The sequence below is a fragment of the Salmo salar genome, chromosome 12 (genome assembly GCF_965601325.2).
Source record: "Salmo salar chromosome 12, fSalSal1, whole genome shotgun sequence".
NCBI classification, from domain to species: Eukaryota; Metazoa; Chordata; class Actinopteri; order Salmoniformes; family Salmonidae; genus Salmo; species Salmo salar.
The window spans coordinates 31,666,431-31,686,696 of NC_138302.1; the positions used below are offsets into that span (position 1 = coordinate 31,666,431).

At 44.7% G+C, this 20,266-nt stretch overlaps 1 long non-coding RNA gene and 1 pseudogene across 1 annotated transcript; one reads left to right on the plus strand and one right to left on the minus strand.

The window, feature by feature from the left end:
* Nucleotides 1–836: 836 nt before the first annotated feature.
* Nucleotides 837–9,744, plus strand: LOC145859433 (uncharacterized). The gene is made up of 3 exons (XR_014379675.1): nt 837–5,736; nt 6,370–6,453; nt 9,598–9,744. It is a non-coding gene; the product is annotated as an uncharacterized LOC145859433 (long non-coding RNA).
* Nucleotides 9,745–9,836: 92 nt separating this feature from the next.
* On the minus strand, nt 9,837–20,234 carry LOC123725642 (uncharacterized; annotated as a pseudogene).
* Nucleotides 20,235–20,266: the final 32 nt, after the last annotated feature.

Here is a 20,266-nt window from a genome sequence, read left to right on the forward strand (position 1 = left end):
GTTTGTGTGTGTCACGATCGTCAAAAGGAGTGGACCAAAGCACAGCGTGGTGAGTGTTCATCTTTGTATTTAAATTATAAATCAGAACACTACAAACAAAAGAATAAACAACGACCGTAACGTCTTGCAGGCTTGACAAGCAGTACAAAGATCCCACAACTGACTGTGGGAAAAAGGGCTGCCTAAGTATGATTCCCAATCAGAGACAACGAATGACAGCTGCCTCTGATTGGAAACCATACTCGGCCAATAAAGAAAAAACAACATAGACATACAACACATAGAATGCCCACCCCATGTCACACCCTGACCTAATCAAACAGAGAAAAACAACTCTCTCAGGTCAGGGTGTGACAGTACCCCCCCCAAAGGTGCGGACTCCCGGCCGCAAACCTGAACCTATTGGGGAGGGTCCGGGTGGGCATCTATCTGGTTCGGGGCGTAGCCCCCACACCGCCCGCTGATCCCCCCGCTTCTGTGTCGCTGGAGGAACCAGACCGTGGATCAGCGCCGGAGGCTCTGAACTGCCGACCGCCGCTGAAGACTCTGGGCTGCAGGCCGCCGCTGAAGACTCTGGGCTGCGGACCGTCGCTGAGGACTCTGGGCTGCGGACTGTCGCTGAGGACTCTGGGCCGCGGACCGTCGCTGAGGACTCTGGGCCGCGGACCGTCGCTGAGGACTCTGGGCCGCGGACCGTCGCTGAGGACTCTGGGCCGCGGACCGTCGCTGAGGACTCTGGGCCGCGGACCGTCGCTGAGGACTCTGGGCCGCGGACCGTCGCTGAGGACTCTGGGCCGCGGACCGTCGCTGAGGACTCTGGGCCGCGGACCGTCGCTGGAGGCTCCGGGCCGGGGAGCGTCGCTGGAGGCTCCGGGCTGAGGAGCGTCGCTGGAGGCTCCGAACTGGAGAGCGTCTCTGTAGGTTCCGGACTGGGGACCTTTGCTGCAGGCTCCGTGCCATGGATCATCACTACTGGTTCCGCGCCATGGATCATCACTGGAGGCTTTGTGCCATGGATCATCACTGGAGGCTCCGTGCCATGGATTATCACTGGAGGCTTCGGCCCATGGACCATCCCTACAGGCTCCGGGCCATGGATCATCACTGGAGGCTTCATGCCATGGATCATCCCTACAGGCTCCGGGCCATGGATCATCACTGGAGGCTTTGTGCCATGGATTATCACTGGAGGCTTCGGACCATTGATCATCACTGGAGGCTTCCTACGGGGAGCTGGAACCGGTCTCACCAGACTGGGGAGATGCACTGAGGACCGCGTGCTCAAAGCAGGCACTGGCCGTACTGGGCTATGGCAGTGTACTGGAGGTCTGGTGCTTAGGGCTGGCACAACCCGTCCTGGCTCGATGTTGACGATAGCCCGGCAAGGGCGGAGCGCTGGTACAGGACGAACTGGGCTGTGCTGGTGAATGAGGGGTACCGTGCGTAGAGCAGGTGCAGGATAAACTGGGCCGAAGAGACGCACTGGAGACCAGATACGTTGAGCCGGTGCACTTCTCCCTGGCTGCCGGCCAACTCTAGCATGGCAACGGTGAGGAGCTTGCACCGGGCGCACCGGGCTGTGAGTACGCACTGGCGACACAGTGCGTATCACCGCATAACACGGTGCTTGCCCGGTCACTCGCTCCCCAAGGGTAAGCACGGGGAGTTGGCTCAGGTCTTAAACCCGCCTTAGCCAATCTACCCATGTGCCCCCCCCCTCCCCCCATTTGTTTTTTGCCGCTGCCTCTCGGGCCTCCGTTGTTGCCCTGCCTGTCGATCTCGTCTCTGTACCTCCCTCGCTGCTTCCACCTGTTCCCATGGGAGGCGATCCCTTCCGGCCTGGATCTCCTCCCACGTCCAGGATCCCTTGCCATCCAGGATGTCCTCCCATGTCCAGTCCATCGGCCCACGCTGCTTGGTCCTTTGGTGGTGGGATCTTCTGTCACGATCGTCAAAAGGAGTGGACCAAAGCGTAGCGTGGTGAGTGTTCATCTTTGTATTTAATTATAAATCAGAACACTACAAACAAAAGAATAAACAATGACAACGACCGTAACGTCTTGCAGGCTTGACAAGCAGTACAGAAATAAGATCCCACAACTGACTGTGGGAAAAAGGGCTGCCTAAGTATTATTCCCAATCAGAGACAACGAATTACAGCTGCCTCTGATTGGAAACCATACTCAGCCAATAAAGAAAAAACAACATAGACATACAACACATAGAATGCCCACCCCATGTCACACCCTGACCTAACCAAACAGAGAAAAATGACTCTCTCAGGTCAGGGCGTGACAGTGTGTTTTTGGGGTGTCACTTCTTGTCACTGGGGGCAGTAATGCATAAGGTGATGGGTCAGGTTATAGGTTAGGTTAGGTTAAAAGGTAGACTCCGTGTGATGACGCGAGATGACGTAGATGCACAAAGTTAACAGTAGTAGTGGGTCATTTTCCGCAACAATCAGAAGCGTTGAAGTGCGGGGCTAAACTTTTCTGCTGTTGTGGTACTGTAGCTACCCTCATTGTAGCAGCGGGAATTGCACCCGTGCACATGCGCAAATGCTCTGTGTGACTCAGTGAGCGCAAAGTCTTGCATCATGCTTGTCTCAATGTCAAGCTTGTCAAGTCGATGTCCAGTGTTGGTCACCGCCTTTCAAAGTGTGTTGCATTCTTGGGATAAAAATTGTCTGACTGGCACCTATGTAGCACATGGGGATGTGTAAAACGTACTCCTCAGCCTGAAGTGTCTCTACTTACGCCAGCGAATAGCTAGCTATGTGACCAAAGACATGACTGAAACAGGAACAAATTTTTATGGGATTTATGTGTACAGGGGATATATACAAATACATTTGATATTTAAGGCCCTCTCTCACTAATTGATTGTACAATGTGTACATAATAATATATTATGATTTAGTTTGTGAGTGTGTGATATGGGAGTTAGATTTTTAAAAATCTGACATTATAAAGAACACCTTTTATAAACAATGGCAACACTGCCATGTTGATCTGAGCCTTACTGTTGGAGAACCAATTTAGTGTCCGACTTTCAGCTGTCGCATATGCATCTCCCCCGTCTGGTAACACGCATGTAAAATCCCTTTGTCATCCACCACCACGGGAAAAGGCAAAGAACTCACAAACGAAAAGAGAAATGGTTGTTGACCTTAGGCAATGTGTGTAAAAAATTGCTAAAAACACAAATATACCACTTACCACAATTACCAACAATTGGAACAGTGGTAAACTTGCCTGGTATTGGACACAAGTGTATGTTGTCCCTACGCACAGTGACGAATACGGTTAAGGAGACAAAGAAGAACCCAAGGGCCAAAGTTGGAGAATAACAGAACTTGGTCGCATCTTCGGGTCACCAAGTCTCCAAATCTACAATGACACGCCACCTCCATGCCAATTGGTTCTTTGGAAGGGTTGCCAGAAAAAAACTTTGAGAGCGACAATCAAATGTAAATGCCTGGAGTTTTCTAAACGGCCTTGGTCCTTGGATAGGAACCAGTGTTATGGTCCGATGACACGAAAATAGAGCTCTTTGGCCACGCAAACCAGTGGTGGCTTTTGCATCGAAAGAAGGATGCACATGCAGAACATAACCTCATATCTACTGTAAAATAGGGTGGTGGCTCTTTATTATAGGACTGTTTTGCTTCCACTAAACTCTACCAAGTACCAGGACATTTTTGCCCAAAACCTGGCCGCAAGGGGATCTTCCAGCAAGACAATAATCACAAGCACACATCAGAATCCCCAAATAAATGGTTAATTGACCACAAAATCAAAATTTTCCAATGACCAATTCAGTTTCCGGACATAAACCACATTGAAAACCTGTGGTTTAAATTGAAGAGAGCAGTCCATAAGCACTGAAGGATATCAAGGATGTGGAAAGATTTTGTATGGATCCCTCCCAATGTCTTCTCCAAACTCATAAAACATTTTAGAAAAAGGCTCAGTGCCGTTATCCTCTAAAGGGTGCCAGAGTTTTGAAAACGGTGCCAATAATTTTGATGCCTATCTTTGAGTTTTTTTTTTACACTTGTCTGGTATTGAACGCAAGTGTATCTTGTTTTCACACACATTGAGGAAGATGGTTTGGGAGGCCACTCCAAGGGCCGAAGTTGGAAAATTACAGAACTTGGTCTCCAAATCTACAATTATTGGGAGCTCCCGAGTGGCACCTCGGTCTAAGGCACTGCATCTTAGTGCTAGATGCATTACTACAGACACTGGTTAGGGCGGCGCACAATTGTCCCAGCGTCGTCCGGGTTAGGGTAGACCGTCATTTTAACTGACTTGCCTAGTGTCGTGACGTTGTATTAGTTAATGTGACGACTGTTGCTCATCGAATGATTAACGGTTTATAATTGCGTGATTAAATGAATTAAGCTATGAATCAAGCAATTATTAACTCATCAACCTGGGGCACCATGGGAACAGTATTTTGATTGAGTTTCTATTTCCCAAATTAACTCAAAGGATATCAGAATATCGATTTTACAACAGTCGCTAAATTAATCAATTTCCTCTACAGTCTCATTCTGAACGTCGCATAATCCGGGAATCTGCACGGACCCGGGCTTCACCAATGAGTTTACCACACCAATCTTAGTTGATTATTTATTTACTAGCAAGCTAAAATGATGATAAAAATACACATACACAATGTGGTTTTGGGAGATAATCTGTAGGGTGGTGGTCTCCTGTACCCTGACCTGATCAGGACAGTCATGACACTAGTTAAATAAAGGTTAAATAAAATAAAACATTTGACACCATATCCTACAATTCTATAGGTTAGTCCTATTTATAGTCACTTCCAAAATAATTTTGACATCTATCTTTTTGAGAATAAAATGTATTACTTGTTAAAAATGTATTTGTCTGAGCAATTGTATTAGTATAAAATATGATTAGCCATTTTTTAAGCGTGCCACAAATGTTGGAGTTAACTGTAATTCTGTGCATTTGATGTCCAAATTGGAATGATAGGCACATTTCCAATATATAGATATATTGAATATCAATGTCTTGAATCTATTGAGTTGTAATAGAATTGACTCAAACCTTGTATTCAGACTGATCCAAATGCCAACCCCAGTAAGAACTGAACTGAATATAGCAGCATCCCAATGTGGAGGCCCCTGAAACTTCCCTGCTCATCATATTATTATGCTCCAATAATCTCCTTTCTTCCTCATACAAGTGCTCTGTGTGCTGGTGCCCACCAAATAGACAATGGAATCCAGCTGAGAAGGGGTCAATAATCTGACGCTCACACGGACGCAGGCACGCACACACATGAGCACATACACACACACCAGGGGCGGAAATCCCGGGGGGGACGGGGGGGACACGACCCCCCCATCCTGGGAAAAATATGATTTGTCCCCCCCAATATATCACTGAAACATAACTATGTAATTTAAATAATATTAATAATACGCAATGAAAGCAATTGTGCTGATTATAGACACTTAATAACGCGTTTTTAAGTTTCAAAAGATTGCGACCCCCCCCGCCCTTTGCCTCACAATGGTTTGATCCACTGCCAGTTCCTTAGCTTGCTACGTAACTGCCGTGAGGTTCATCCAGTCAATCGCGCACACACGCACTAGCTGAATATGCAGAGCTAGCACGCAAATATTAACTATTAAGCTAGCTAGTACCTATTCCATTTATGTGGCGTCGTCAAAGATGGAATCAGCATGCAGATGATGTAAGTTAGTGCTTCAAAGTCCCTGTGATAAGGTTAGCGATAAACTGAAGTCCAAACTGAACAGAACTACACTCTCTTCTACCATTGTCTTAAATATATTTAATGGTCTCGTTGCAAAAGCTAAATTGTCGCAAGGGAACTTGTATTTATTTATTTTATTTCACCTTTATTTAACCCGGGTAGCAAAGATTATAGCAAACACCACTGAAACTGAATTGGTGCTCGCTAGCTTTGCAAATTCAGCTATTGTTGGAAGCCAGCCAATATGAAACAAACTATTAAAATTACAAAAGGTTGCAGCATATGTTGTGTAAATGGTGAACTCATACAGCTGTCAACTCTTGTCATTTTAATCCGTTTCACATTTGCTAGCTACCTTTTAGATCGAAGCCCATATAGAATGATTGAAGATGATAGAAGCCCATCTCCTACTGTAAATAACCTACACACTGTGTGTGTAGCCAGCCAGCCAGCCAGGTAGAAAAATGGCAGAAAAATAAAAGACGGACATCAGAGTATTTTTCAATACACCAAAACGCATAGTAAGAACCCTAGTAGCCTAATATCTCAAAGACTAGTTGATAAAATGTTCATAAGAAAGAAATGAAATTCTAATGTAAATGATGTCATTAGGCAGAGCAGGCAACAGATGGCACACAGACAGCAGAGTTGGGGACAGATATGCAGGGACAGACTGGCAGAGACAGGGAGTCTCAGGTAAGTTTGTTGAGTCTTTGTTTGGCAACATTATGAAAGGTTCTCCATTTTTTTTACTTATAAAATAGGAACATAATTGGAAAATGCCATGGATACCCCCACTCTCAACTTAAACTGGTGACTGAACTAAGATTTGTTAAGGCAATGGTATTGCTGTTGTGATTAGTTGTGTAGTTTTGGGTACCGGTAGTTAGGAGTACGGCAAACACCTTATTTCTTTGGTTCCTCAATATACATTTACCATATTACAATGTAGGCTATGTGTTACAGCACTACTTTTGGTGTCCCCCTCAGGAATTGCTCTTGAGAAAATTTCATGTAATTGTCCCCTCCAAAGTGGATATCAGATTTTCGCCCCTGACACACACACACACACACACACACACACACACACACACACACACACACACACACACACATACAACAGATAACACCCCAATTCCGAGTTAATGCCATCATACATCCTAGTTCTTTGTTTATTTTATTTGTTTTTAGCCAACACCACATTCCTGTGTGCAATGGATTAAAACCAATCTCAGGGAGACAATTACAGATACGGTATTCACATTTATTTGATAAAGTAATTGTTTTATCATGCACTTGAATGGATATTTACACATTACTTAACTAGAAAATAATGCACTTTTATCGGCACATATCTTGTCTTCGATGAATAACACTCAATAACAGCAAGACATGTCATGTAAGTATTCAAAAAGACACTAGAGGGCAGTACATAGCTAATATAATTCAGGAGATTCAGACATGGAATTACCATGCTGAATTTACTGTGTATTTGATTTGATCAACAATATAATGGGGATGAAACTCTTTTGAAACAATCAAATTGTTACACTACATCAACATTAGAGTACAGTGACAAGTTCTAGAATCTGGCTTAGAACAGCCACATTCAGTTGGTACAACTAGTATTGTCACAGATACAGTGCCTTCAGAAAGTATTCACACCCCTTTGACCTATTCCACTTTTTGTGTTACAGCATGGATTCAAAATTGATTAAGTATTTAAACATTTTTTACCCATCTACACAGAATAACCCATAATGACAAAGTGAAAAAAATGTATACTAATTATTTACACCTTTATTGAAAATTAAGTACAGAAATATCTCATTTACATAAGTATTCACACACCTGCGTCAATACTTTGTAGAACATCTTTGGTGGCGATTACAACTTTGAGTCGTCTTGGGTATGTATGTATCAGCTTTGTACGTCTGGATTTGGGGATTTTGCCCATTCTTCCTTAAATATTTTTTCAAGCTCTGTTAAATTAGATGGGGAGTGACAGTGAACAGCAATCTTCGTCTTTCCACAGATGTTCAATGGTATTCAAGTCAGGCCTTTGTCTGGGCCACTCAAGGACTTTCATAAACTTGTTCTGAAGTCATTCCAGCATGGCTTTGGCTGTATGCTTGGGGTCATTGTCCTGTTGGAACATAAATCTTTTCCCTGGTCTAAGGTCATTTGCACTCTGAAGCAGGTTCTCATTAAGGATTTGCCTGTATTTGGCTCCATTCATTGTTCCCTCTATCCTTACCAGTCTCCTAGTCCCTGTCGCTGAAAAAGCATCCCCATAGCATGATTCTGCCACCACCATGCTTCACGGGAAGGGATGGTGTTAGACAGGTGATCAGCTGTGCCTGGTTTTCTCCAGACATAGCACTTTGCGTATTGGCCAAATAGTTCCATTTTTGTCTCATCAGACCACAGAATCTTTTGCCTCTTTTACATGCCTTTTTGCAAAATCTAAGGGTGCTGTCATGTGCCTTTTTCTCAGGAATGGCTTCCATCTGGCCAATGTCCCATAAAGCCCAGATTAGTAAAATGCTGTAGAGACTGTTGTCCTTCTGGCAGGTTCTCCCATCTCAGCCAAAGAACTCTGTAGTTCTGTCAGAGTGGTCATTCGGTTCTTGGTCACCTCCCTGACCAATGTTCTTCTTGCCCAGTTGCTCAGTTTGTTTGGACGGCCAGCTCTAGGCAGCGTCTGGGTAGTTCCATATTTTTTTCTATTTCCCAATGATGGAGACCACTGTGCTCTTGGAAACTTTCAACACTCTAGAAATTGTTTTATACTCTTTCCCAGATATATGCCTCATCACAATTATATCTCAGCAATCTACGGACAGTTCCTTGGAATTCATGGAATAGTTTCTGCTCTGACATGCACTGTCAACTGTGGGACCTTTATATAGACAGGTGTGTTTCTTTCTAAATCATGTCCAAACAATTGAATTGGCCACAGGTGGACTCCAATCAAGTTGTAGTGTCACGATCGTCAAAAGGAGTAGACCAAGGCACAGCGTACTTAGAGTTCCAAATTTTTAATAAATAACAAACTCACCAAAAACAATACAGAAGAAAACGAAACGTGAAGTTCTGGGCTGCTTACAGGCAGCTACAAAAAAACAAGATCCCACAACTAAAGGTGGAAAAAAGGGCTGCCTAAGTATGATTCCTAATCAGAGACAACGATAGACTGCTGCCTCTGATTAGGAACCATACTCGGCTCAACACAAAGAAATATAAACCATAGAATGCCCACCCCACACCCTGACCTAACAACCTAGAGAAATAAACCGTCTCTCTCAGATCAGGGCATGACATGTAGTGACACCTTAAGGATGATCAAAGGAAATTCATAGCAAAGGGGTGTGAATACTTGTGTAAAGGAGACTTCTGTATTTCAAACATTTCTAAAAACAAGTTTTCACTTTGTCATTATGGGGTATCCATTTTGAATGCAGGCTGTAAATGTGGAATAAGTCAAGAAGTATGAATACTTTCTGAAGGCACTGTAGATAGGCATTTCATATTCTACATGTTAGAGACACATGTTTGTTATACATACTATATTTCTATCAGAATGTTCCACAATGTTGTGCCCTGGTGAACGCAGCCAATAAAAGGTCAGTTTGTATCTAGTTGTAATTGTCTTAAATGTGTCACACTCTGATCTTTGTGATTGTCTTCACCCCCCACCAAATGCCGCCCATCTTCCCCATTATCCCCTGTGTATTTATACCTGTGTTCTCTGTTTATCTGTTGCCAGTTCGTTTTGTTTAATCAAGCTACCAGCGTTTTTCCCTTTGTTCCTGTCTCTCAATTGTTCCTGTTTTCTAGTTTTCCCGGTGTTGACCTTTTCTGCCTGCCCTGACCCTGCCTGCCGTCCTGTACCTTTGCCCCACCTATCTGGATTACTGACTCCTGCCTGCCTTTGACCTGTCTTTTGCCTGCCCCTGTTGGATTAATAAACTGTTGTTACTTCGACGTTGTCTGCATCTGGGTCTTACCTGAAACGTGATAAAATGCATATTGATAAAAATGTAGTTCTCTTCAATTCATAAATCTGAGTAACTTCATATCATAATAATTAGCAATTTTATTAACCATTCCACAGTAATCTTAAAATCCACACAAAGAAAAACTAGGAGAAGCGATGCACAGGAAATTATGCAGTCGAAGAGGCCGGTTTACAAGCTTCATTTTCTCCATTTCACATGCTAACAGCAACCGCAACACCATGCTCGTATCCAACTGCAAAAACCTAGAGACAAAGGAAAAGCAATGAATTAACCAAAAGCAATGTCAGTTTTGTGAAAGTAAGACTCAGTGGAACTAGGTTTCTTGCTAATGTCACGCTCTGACCTAAGAGAGCTGTTTTTCTCTGTTTCGTTAGGTCAGGGTGTGATAGGGGGTGGGCATTCTATGTGTTTGTTTTCTATGTTTTGGCCGGGTATGGTTTCCAATCAGAGGCAGCTGTCTATCGTTGTCTCTGATTGGAAGCCATACTTAGGCAGCCTTTTTCCTTTGGTTTGTGGGGGTAGTTGTTTTCTGTTTTGTTAGATTAACCTGACAGAACTGTCGGCTGTCATTTTTGTATTCAGTGTTCATTTTCATAAAAATGTACAATGAGCACTCAACACGCTGCGCCTTGGTCCCCTTCATATGACGCCCGTTACAGCTAATGCACGCAAATAATATTACTCAACATTGCTGTATAGCAGGGGTGAAAAACTCATTTTCCCCCGTGGGCCACATTGAGTCTTTAACAGTCTGAGGGCCACATTGAAATAGTCCTATGTTTTTGGAATTTTTGATGCTCTCTGACTGTCTAGCTTTTGTTTCTGTGATTGTTAGTGAGCTGGACTGAGTGAAGAAACTGTATACATGTAGGTCCATTGTCATTACCCCGCATCCGCTTCCAGGACTTTTTGACACCCTATATAAGTGGCAGTTTGAGGGCAAAAGCATTTAACTTAGTTTTAAACCTTTTTATGTCTCCTTTACAGGCGGCTTCAGGAGTCTCATCTTCTCCAAAGGTGGCTCCAGAGTCTCTATCTCCCCCACGAAGTAAAATGCTTTCTCAAGGATTCTCTGACACTTTCTGAACCTCCAGATGCTTCGGCACAGTGAGTCATGGATCATCTGACATGAGTCGATCTCTGTGTGCCACAATGCCGCTCTGGCTCGGATGAGCTGGGATCTCTTGCTCTTGCTGCTTTTGGCGAGGCTGACACTGTCTTTACAGATAGTGATGATGTCCAGGCCAATGAATAGGTCATTAAAGGCCACGTTACATCGCCTTAATGTCTTAGATAGGGCGAGTGGAGTGCCTTGTGCCGACATCCCAATGTCAGGTAAATCTGTAGCAAGTTTTTTGCCCTCTTGGAGTCCCCATGACCACACCTTTTCCCTTTAAGGTCTCTATTGAAGAGGTATTTTTCACTATGGCATTAATCTTCTTTCCTAACCTCGCACCACCTTTTCCCACAATTGCCACAACCATTAATGCCGGCCTGTTATGCCCCACAACAGGAAGAATTCTGCTGGCCACCTCCTCCAGACCCCCAGAGTATTTGCATGTCCTCTATGAAATGTTGAAAGACTGTATTGACTTCCTTACTGTGGTATCTGTTAAACATTATCTCTGTGACACCGGTGGTTAGACTGTTGACACCACTGGTCACACCCATTCCAAGCCCTGCGATGGTGAGTCCCAGTGACAGCCCAGCAGTCACAGGGGCAACACAAAGGCCTGCTATGGTCAGAGCCCCTCCTGTCGCCCCCACTGCACTGCCTGCCACACTGGAGATATCAGACCCAAACTTAATCTCTTCTAGTTTGACAGCTCCCTTTTCCAACTCTATTAGAAAGTCCAGCATTTTGGAGTGGCACTGACTGAACAGACCAATGAAGCGCAGGGCAGACTTCTGGAACAGGAACGTCAGTCTGAGGTGCTGGTCCATCCTAGCAGGAGGAACATATTCCACTTTTTCATCAGAGACATTGAAACATGTAGCTGGAATCGATGAATGATCAGAAATGTGTGCCCTCAGTGTTAGTAAGCTAGTATTTGCAAATGTAACATAAAACAAAACTGGAAAGGTTTACCTGATATCACTCAAATGGCACAAATGGTTAAACATGGTCTGCATGGACTTTTCATTCACTTCAGTGCTGGTGTCAATCATCAAGTTGTCATTCTTCTCTCTGCAAAATTGTTTTCTAATGATGATTTTGTCAAACTTCTCTCCACAAAATGATTTTCTAATGAGAAATAGATGTAAAAAGTGTTATTTATAAGGCAATTTTCAGCAATAGAGGGAGCATACATGTAACATGGTTCAATCTCTTTCAAAGCACTTACGTTATTTATATGAGGTAATACATTTGATAATACTATACTAATATATATTTTGTGTGAAACTTTACTGAGAAGAAATATTTTAGAAAAATGTATATGGTTTCATACTGAAGTATTTTGATTTGATCTGAATATTGTGGTAAATAATTTAAACTGATTTCCACTTACGCATTTCCCAATCCCATTCTCTCACAAAGCTGCTCAGAGATGTTCATGTAAGGTGCTCATACAGCACCTCCACATTGAGGAGGCATGGGGAAAAGAAGGCTGAAGCGTCCCTCTTAAAGTGGATGAGGAGAGGACAGGCCATTCTAGCGGAGGTGATGACAGCTCGGACACTTGCTGGTTCCCTCCCCTGAGGCAGAGGACAAAACTGGTTTTCATCAGCAAATGCAAACACAGAGGTGACCACCAGCCTCTCCACAGCATCCATGAAGCAGTCCAGCTCCTCCAGCCCCTTGAGAGTGTCCTTCAGTACAGCTTCCAGCTCCTTCTCCAGCTCCTTATGCCTATTGTCTGCAGTTACCTGGATCAGACAGTTGTTTGTGAACTCTTGAAATGCCTTTTCCTTATCCTTAAAGTTAATGACTTTATCAAAGTTGGGGTCAATTCCTTCTGCCTTGTCCTTGACGTTCTTCATCTTGGATTGTTCTTCCTTTCTCTGCAGGATCCACCTTGGACACCTGTCACAGAATTTCTCCACTCTGTGGATGTAGCTGAGGGTGTCTGAGATGTATTGGTCAAATAACTCTCTAATTTTCTCTCTGTAAGAACATAGGATCTTACTCAATTACCCCTTATAATGTTTGACCTCAAAAGAGCTGGCAACAGTATTGAAAATACTGAAATATAAAAAGCTTCTTACCACATCTTTGGTCTCTTGTCGGTCTTGTCATCTATCTGTGGATATACTAGTCAATTTTATACTTCCTCTGAAGTTTTGAAGAGCAATGCTCAAAACCCACCAAAAATTATCCAAACGACCCTTTAAAAAAACGAATGGTCCCGCTTTATTTGAAGTGCATCTTATTAAGGCTTCATAAAGCATTTAAATAGGGTTCATAAGCACTAAATACATTGGGTCACAAATCATCTAGAACCGTATTTCATGCTCTATAAAGGATTAATAAATGTGAACAAATAAATGTACGGTTATGTCACACAGTTATGCCACATTATGAAGCTTTATAGAGCATGGTATACGGTTATAGATCATTTGTGAAGCATCTATTTAGTGCTTAAAGGTTTTATTAGATGCACTTCAAATAAAGCGGGGTCACCAAACTAACATACCTTAATGCACTGACGCTTGTAGATAGATGTCAGCCAGGCTTAGGCTACCAATCGAAAATTTTATGAGAATTATCAACTTTATTTAAAGTCCAAAGGAAATATTACAATACAAATTAAGGGTTTCGGGTGATGAGTTGTGTCCCATCTGCCAAAAGTTTGACAAATGATATTTTTTGTGTTGACTTGTACTTCCTTTACAGTAAACCATGTGATTTCCCTCCCTTCTATGCTCTCAATCATTAACACTAACTAGCTGACAAGGTAAAAATCTGTCGTTATGCCCCTGAGCAAGGCAGTTAACAACCCATTGTTCCCCGGGCGACGAAGACGTGGATGTCGATTAAGGCAGCCCCCCGCACCTCTCTGATTCAGAGGGGTTGGGTTAAATGCAGAGACACATTTCAGTGAATACATTCAGTTGGACAACTGACTAGGTATTCCCCTTTACCTTAGTAGTTGGCTCTGGTACTTATGTTAATTACCATGCCACATATTGCTGTCCATTGGTCTTTCATTGAAAAGCAAACATTTTACAAACTAAGAAACTAGTTAGTCATTTTTACAAACTAAAAAACATCATCAAAGTGCAAATACCCAGGTGTTTCTGTCATACTTTGAGAGCACTTTAGAACTTTACAACGTTTGACACCGGTAGTGGTGTAGAGACTTTAGGAATTTGGTATATTAAAAGACAGCTTTGTAGTGCCATCATCTGAGTAATTCACACAATAAGGGTGATACTTTCCTTTAGCTTTGTCTTTACTCTGATAGATTGTAAATGACTGTTTTATATTACTGTTTAATATCATTAAATCCTCTTAGTATGAATATATTGTTTTTATGTCCTTAGAGACTGAAAGTAGTGTTAGGTTCAAGCTCTTTGTCTATTTGAAGAGTGTAATTATTTAGTGGACTGTAGGAATGTGTACTCCCAATAACTCAAGGCCTCTCTTGACTGATGAGAAGTCCTGTAATATGCACAGAGTAGCATGGAGAAATCCTGGGTGATGGAAAAGTACTGATGTACATCGTTGTGGAAGGGAGGGGGTGAGAGCTAAGGGTGTAAGTGGACACTGCCCTGTATTGAATGTACGTATTCAGCTGGACATCTTCCCTGAGTAAATATTCGAAATGTCACTTGGAGTTTGTATGATTAATATGTTTATTGTATATTGAGAAATTGATCTTATCAACGACTTTAAAATGATGTTCTGGAAAAACGGTGGAAAATAATGTAAAATTGGCTTTTAGGATGGGATAATATTATATTAAATCTGGACTTACTACATTTTATTGCCGTTTCTGTGTCACGACTTCCGCCGAAGTCGGGCGGCGTTCGGTGGTCGACGTCACCGGCCTTCTAGCCATCGCCGATCCACTTTTCATTTTCCATTTGTTTTGTCCTTGTCTTACACACCTGGTTTCATTCCCCCAATTACTTGTTTATTATTTAAATCTCTGTTCCCCCATGTTTGTTTGTGAGTGATTGTTTGTTTGTAATACGGTCCATTATTGTGGGCTCGCATATTTGCATTGTATTTGTGAATATTTGAGTAAATTACGTTTATTATTCACATCTGCTGTCCTGCGCCTGACTCCTCTACACCTGCCTCCTCGAGTTTCTTATTTGTGAAGAAGAAGGATGGAGGTCTGCACCCGTGTATTGACTATCGGGGTATCAATCAAATCACAGTGAGGTACAGCTACCCACTGCCTCTCATCGCCAGTGCGATCGAGTCAATGCACGGGGCGCGCTTCTTCACAAAATTGGATCTTAGGAGCACTTACAACCTGGTGCGTATCCGGGAGGGGGACGAGTGGAAGACGGCATTTAGTACCACCTCAGGGCACTATGAGTACCTCGTCATGCCGTACGGGTTGATGAGTGCTCCATCAGTCTTCCAGGCCTTTGTTGACGAGATTTTCCGGGACCTGCACGGGCAGGGTGTAGTGGTGTATATCGACGGCATTCTGATATACTCCGCTACACGCGCCGAGCATGTGTCCCTGGTGCGGAAGGTGCTTGGTCGACTGTTGAAGCATGACCTGTACGTCAAGGCTGAGAAATGTCTATTCTTCCAACAGTCCGTCTCCTTCTTAGGGTACCGCATTTCCACGTCAGGGGTGGAGATGGAGAGTGACCGCATTTCAGCCGTGCGTAATTGGCCGACTCCCACCACAGTAAAGGGTGTGCAGCGGTTCCTAGGGTTTGCCAACTACTACCGGAGGTTTATCCGGGGCTTTGGTCAGGTAGCGGCTCCCATTACCTCACCGCTGAAGGGGGGTCCGGTGCGACTGCAGTGGTCGGCTGAGGCGGACAGGGCTTTTGGTCATCTGAGGGCTCTGTTTACCTCAGCTCCCGTGCTGGCTCATCCGGATCCCTCTTTGGCATTCATAGTGGAGGTGGACGCGTCCAAGGCTGAGATAGGAGCCGTGCTCTCTCAGCGCTCGGGTACGCCACCGAAGCAGAACTGGTGGAGCAGAACTATGATGTGGCGGACCGGGAGCTGTTGGCTGTCGTCAAGGCTCTGAAGGCGTGGAGACATTGGCTTGAGGGGGCGAGACACCCTTTTCTGATCTGGACTGACCACCGCAATCTGGAGTACATCCGAGTGGCGAGGAGACTGAACCCTCGCCAGGCAAGGTGGGCTATGGTTTTTACCCATTTTGTGTTCACCCTGTCCTACCGACCAGGTTCCCAGAACGCTAAGGCAAACGCACTGTCCCGGATGTATGACACAGAGGAGCGGTCCATGGATCACACTCCCATACTCCCGGCCTCTTGCCTGGTGGCACCGGTAGTGTGGAAGCTGGACGCGGACATCAAGCGGGCGTTACGTAGAGAGCCCACTCCTCTCCAGTGTCCAGCTGGGCGTCTGTACGTTCCGTCTGCTGTCCGCAACCGGTTGATCTATTGGGCCCACGCGTCACCCTCCTCTGGTCATCCTAGCATCGGTCGGACAGTGCGCTGTCTTAGTGGGAAGTACTGGTGGTCCACCTTTGCCAAGGACGTGAGGGTTTATGTTTCCTCCTGCTCGGTGTGCGCCCAGTGCAAGGCTCCCAGGCACCTGCCCAGAGGGAAGTTACAACCCATACCCGTTCCACAACGGCCGTGGTCGCACCTGTCGGTGGACTTCCTGACGGATCTTCCTCCCTCACAAAGCAACACCACGATCCTGGTCGTTGTGGATCGGTTTTCTAAGTCCTGCCGTCTCCTACCTTTTCCCGGTCTCCCTACGGCCCTACAGACTACGGAGGCCCTGTTCACTCACGTCTTCCGGCACTACGGGGTGCCTGAGGACATAGTCTCTGATCGGGGTCCCCAGTTCACGTCCAGGGTATGGAGGGCATTCATGGAACGTCTGGGGGTCTCGGTCAGCCTCACCTCAGGTTTTCACCCCGAGAGTAACGGGCAGGTGGAGAGAGTAAACCAGGATGTGGGTAGGTTTCTGCGGTCATATTGCCAGGACCAGCCGGGGGAGTGGGCGGCGTTCATCCCCTGGGCAGAGATGGCCCAAACTCACTCCGCCACTCCTCCACTAACCTCTCCCCCTTCCAGTGTGTACTGGGGTATCAGCCGGTTCTGGCACCTTGGAATCAGAACCAGATCGAGGCTCCTGCGGTGTACGAATGGTTTAAGCGCTCGGAGGAGACCAGGGACGCCGCTCATGTGCACCTGCAACAGGCCGGGAGGTGGCAGAAGGCGAGCACCGACCGCCACCGCAGTGAGGTCCCGGTGTTCGCCCCGGGTGACCAGGTCTGGCTCTCGACCCGAAACCTGCCCCTCCGCCTGCTCTGCCAGAAGCTGGGTCCGCGGTTTGTTGGGCCATTCAAAGTCCTGAGGAGACTGAACGAGGTATGCTACAGGTTACAGCTTCCCCCAGATTACCGTATTAATCCCTCGTTCCATGTGTCTCTCCTCAGGCCAGTGGTGGCTGGTCCCCTCCAGGAGTGTGAGGTGCGGGAGGTTCCTCCGCCCCCTCTGGACATCGAGGGGCCCCCGGCGTATGCTGTTCAAGCCATCCTGGACTCGAGGCGTCGGGCAAGTGGCCTTCAGTACCTCGTGGAGTGGGAGGGGTACGGTCCGGAGGAGAGATGCCGGGTGCCAGTGGAGGACATCTTGGACCCTTCGTTGCTACGGGAGTTCCACCGTCTCCATCCGGATCGCCCTGCGCCTTGTCCACCGGGTCGTCCCCGAGGTCGGTGTCGGCACGCTGCTGGAGCCGCACGTCCAGGGGGGGGGTACTGTCACGACTTCCACCGAAGTCGGTCCCTCTCCTTGTTCGGGCGGCGTGCGGCGGTCGACGTCACCGGCCTTCTAGCCATCGCCGATCCACTTTTCATTTTCCACCTGGTTTCATTCCCCCAATTACTTGTTCATTATTTAACCCTCTGTTCCCCCATGTTTGTTTGTGAGTTATTGTTTGTTTGTAATACGGTCCGTTATTGTGGGCTCGCATATTTGCGTTGTATTTGTGAATATTTGAGTAAATTACGTTTATTACTCACATCTGCTGTCCTGCGCCTGACTCTTCTACACCAGCTACACATAGGCAATATTACATTCTGTTGCCACTGTTGTGATTTAAAAGGGATTAAATTGTTGATTGGTTCAATAATAGGCATAAATGTCATTCTCAGATATAATCATTATTTGTTGTCTTGTCATACAAATCTATAAGGGGAGGAAGGTTTAATACTGTACTGTAATGCCAGTTGTTTTAGACCCAGCTCTGTAATTACACCTGTAACATACACTTACTGGACAGTTTTTTAGACCCAGCTCTGTAATTACACCTGTAACATACACTTACTGGACAGTTTTTTTAGACCCAGCTCTGTAATTACACCTGTAACATACACTTACTGGACAGTTTTTTAGACCCAGCTCTGTAATTACACCTGTAACATACACTTACTGGACAGTTTTTTAGACCCAGCTCTGTAATTACACCTGTAACATACACTTACTGGACAGTTTTTTAGACCCAGCTCTGTAATTACACCTGTAACATACACTTACTGGACAGTTTTTTAGACCCAGCTCTGTAATTATACCTGTAACATACACTTACTGGACAGTTTTTTAGACCCAGCTCTGTAATTACACCTGTAACATACACATACTGGCCAGTTTTTAGGTACACCGAGGTTCACGAAAAAAAGATTGTGCCTACAGACAGTAACTCATGTGGCCGTGGCTTGCTATATAAAGCAGACAGACAGGCATTGAGGCATTCAGTTACTGTTTGATTGAACTTTAGAAATGGTAAAACAAGTGACCTAAGTGACTTTGAGTGTGGTATGATCGTCAGTGCCAGGCACGCCAGATCGAGTATTTCAGAAATGGCCGCCCTTCTCTGCTTTTCACGCAAGACAGTGTATAGGGTTTACTGAGAATGGTGCGACAAACAAAAAACATCCAGTCAGCGGCAGTCCTGTGGGCGAAAACAGCTTGAATCGTGCAAGCTAACAGGCTGGCCACAAACAGGCAAATAACGGCACAGTGGTGTGCAGAACGGCATCTTGGGACGCACAACTCATCGATCCTTGTCACAAAGCACTTAGGCTATGAAAATGACACCATATTGAAAAGATTGATCTGGTTAATAGATTTCTGCACAAGTTAATCTGCTAAATCATAGCAGGTGTATTACAGCTATTTTACCGTTTTCATATTATAAAGTTGTGAATCAAAATAGTTGTAGGGCTTCATTAATCTTCTGTAAGCGGTGAGGGTATCACTGTTTCTGAAAATCTCTGGAGTTCTGCAGTTGAACTCTGTATGGATATTTAAACATTGCTAAAGTAGAAAATAATGCACTTTTATCTGCACATATCTTAACTGAAGTGAGTAACAATAACAGCAAGACATGTCACATGAGTAAAAGACACTGAAAGACACTAGAGGGCAGTACATGCCTATACAATTCAGAAATAGAATAACCATGTTGAAATAACTATGTAGGCCTATTAGATTTTCACAACAATGTAATGTGGATGTAACTCTTTTGAAACTATTTTAAAATTGTTACACTACATCAATGTACAATGTGACAAGTTCTAGAATATGACGTAGAACAGCTACGTCATATTCTATTTCTGAAAGATAGTGAGTCTTTATTTGACATGTCAGAGAGGCATGTTTCTTCTATATAATACATTTAGAATATTTAGATCTGACTATTCGACAACATGAACACCGCCCAGATAAAGGGGTGGTTTGAATAAAAAATGTAATAATCTTAAATACATTTAATAAAAAAATATGTTCTCTTCTATTCTCAAGTCCAAGTAACTTTAAAACCATGCACAGTAATCATTTCAAATCTACATGTTAAGCGATTAAGGTGTACAGGAAGTGATGCACAGGAAACAATGCAGTCCAAACGGCAGGTGTCTTGGCTTCGTAATTTTCTCAATTTCTACTTATAAATGTTCTCAGCCCATACATATGCTAACAGCAACAGCAACAACACCATACCGGAATGCCACATCCAGTCGCAAAAACCTAGAGACAGGAATTTTTTTATGGAAAAGCAATTAACCAATGGCAATGCCCGCTTGGTGAAATTCAAAGACTTAGTAGCTTGAGTATTTTTGCTAATACATGCACATAATATCATTCAACATCTGCTGTGTACAGTATGTGACATGTTTAAGGGCAAATCAATTTAACGACTTTTGGACCTTTTTCTATCTCCTTCATAGGCTGCCCCAAGAGTCTCGTCTCCTCCATAGGCTGCCCCAGGAGTCTCGTCTCCTCCATAGGCTGCACCAGTGTTTCTATATCATCCTCAGGCTGCTCCATGAGTCCCATCTGCACAAGCGGCTCTAGACTTTCAAACTCCT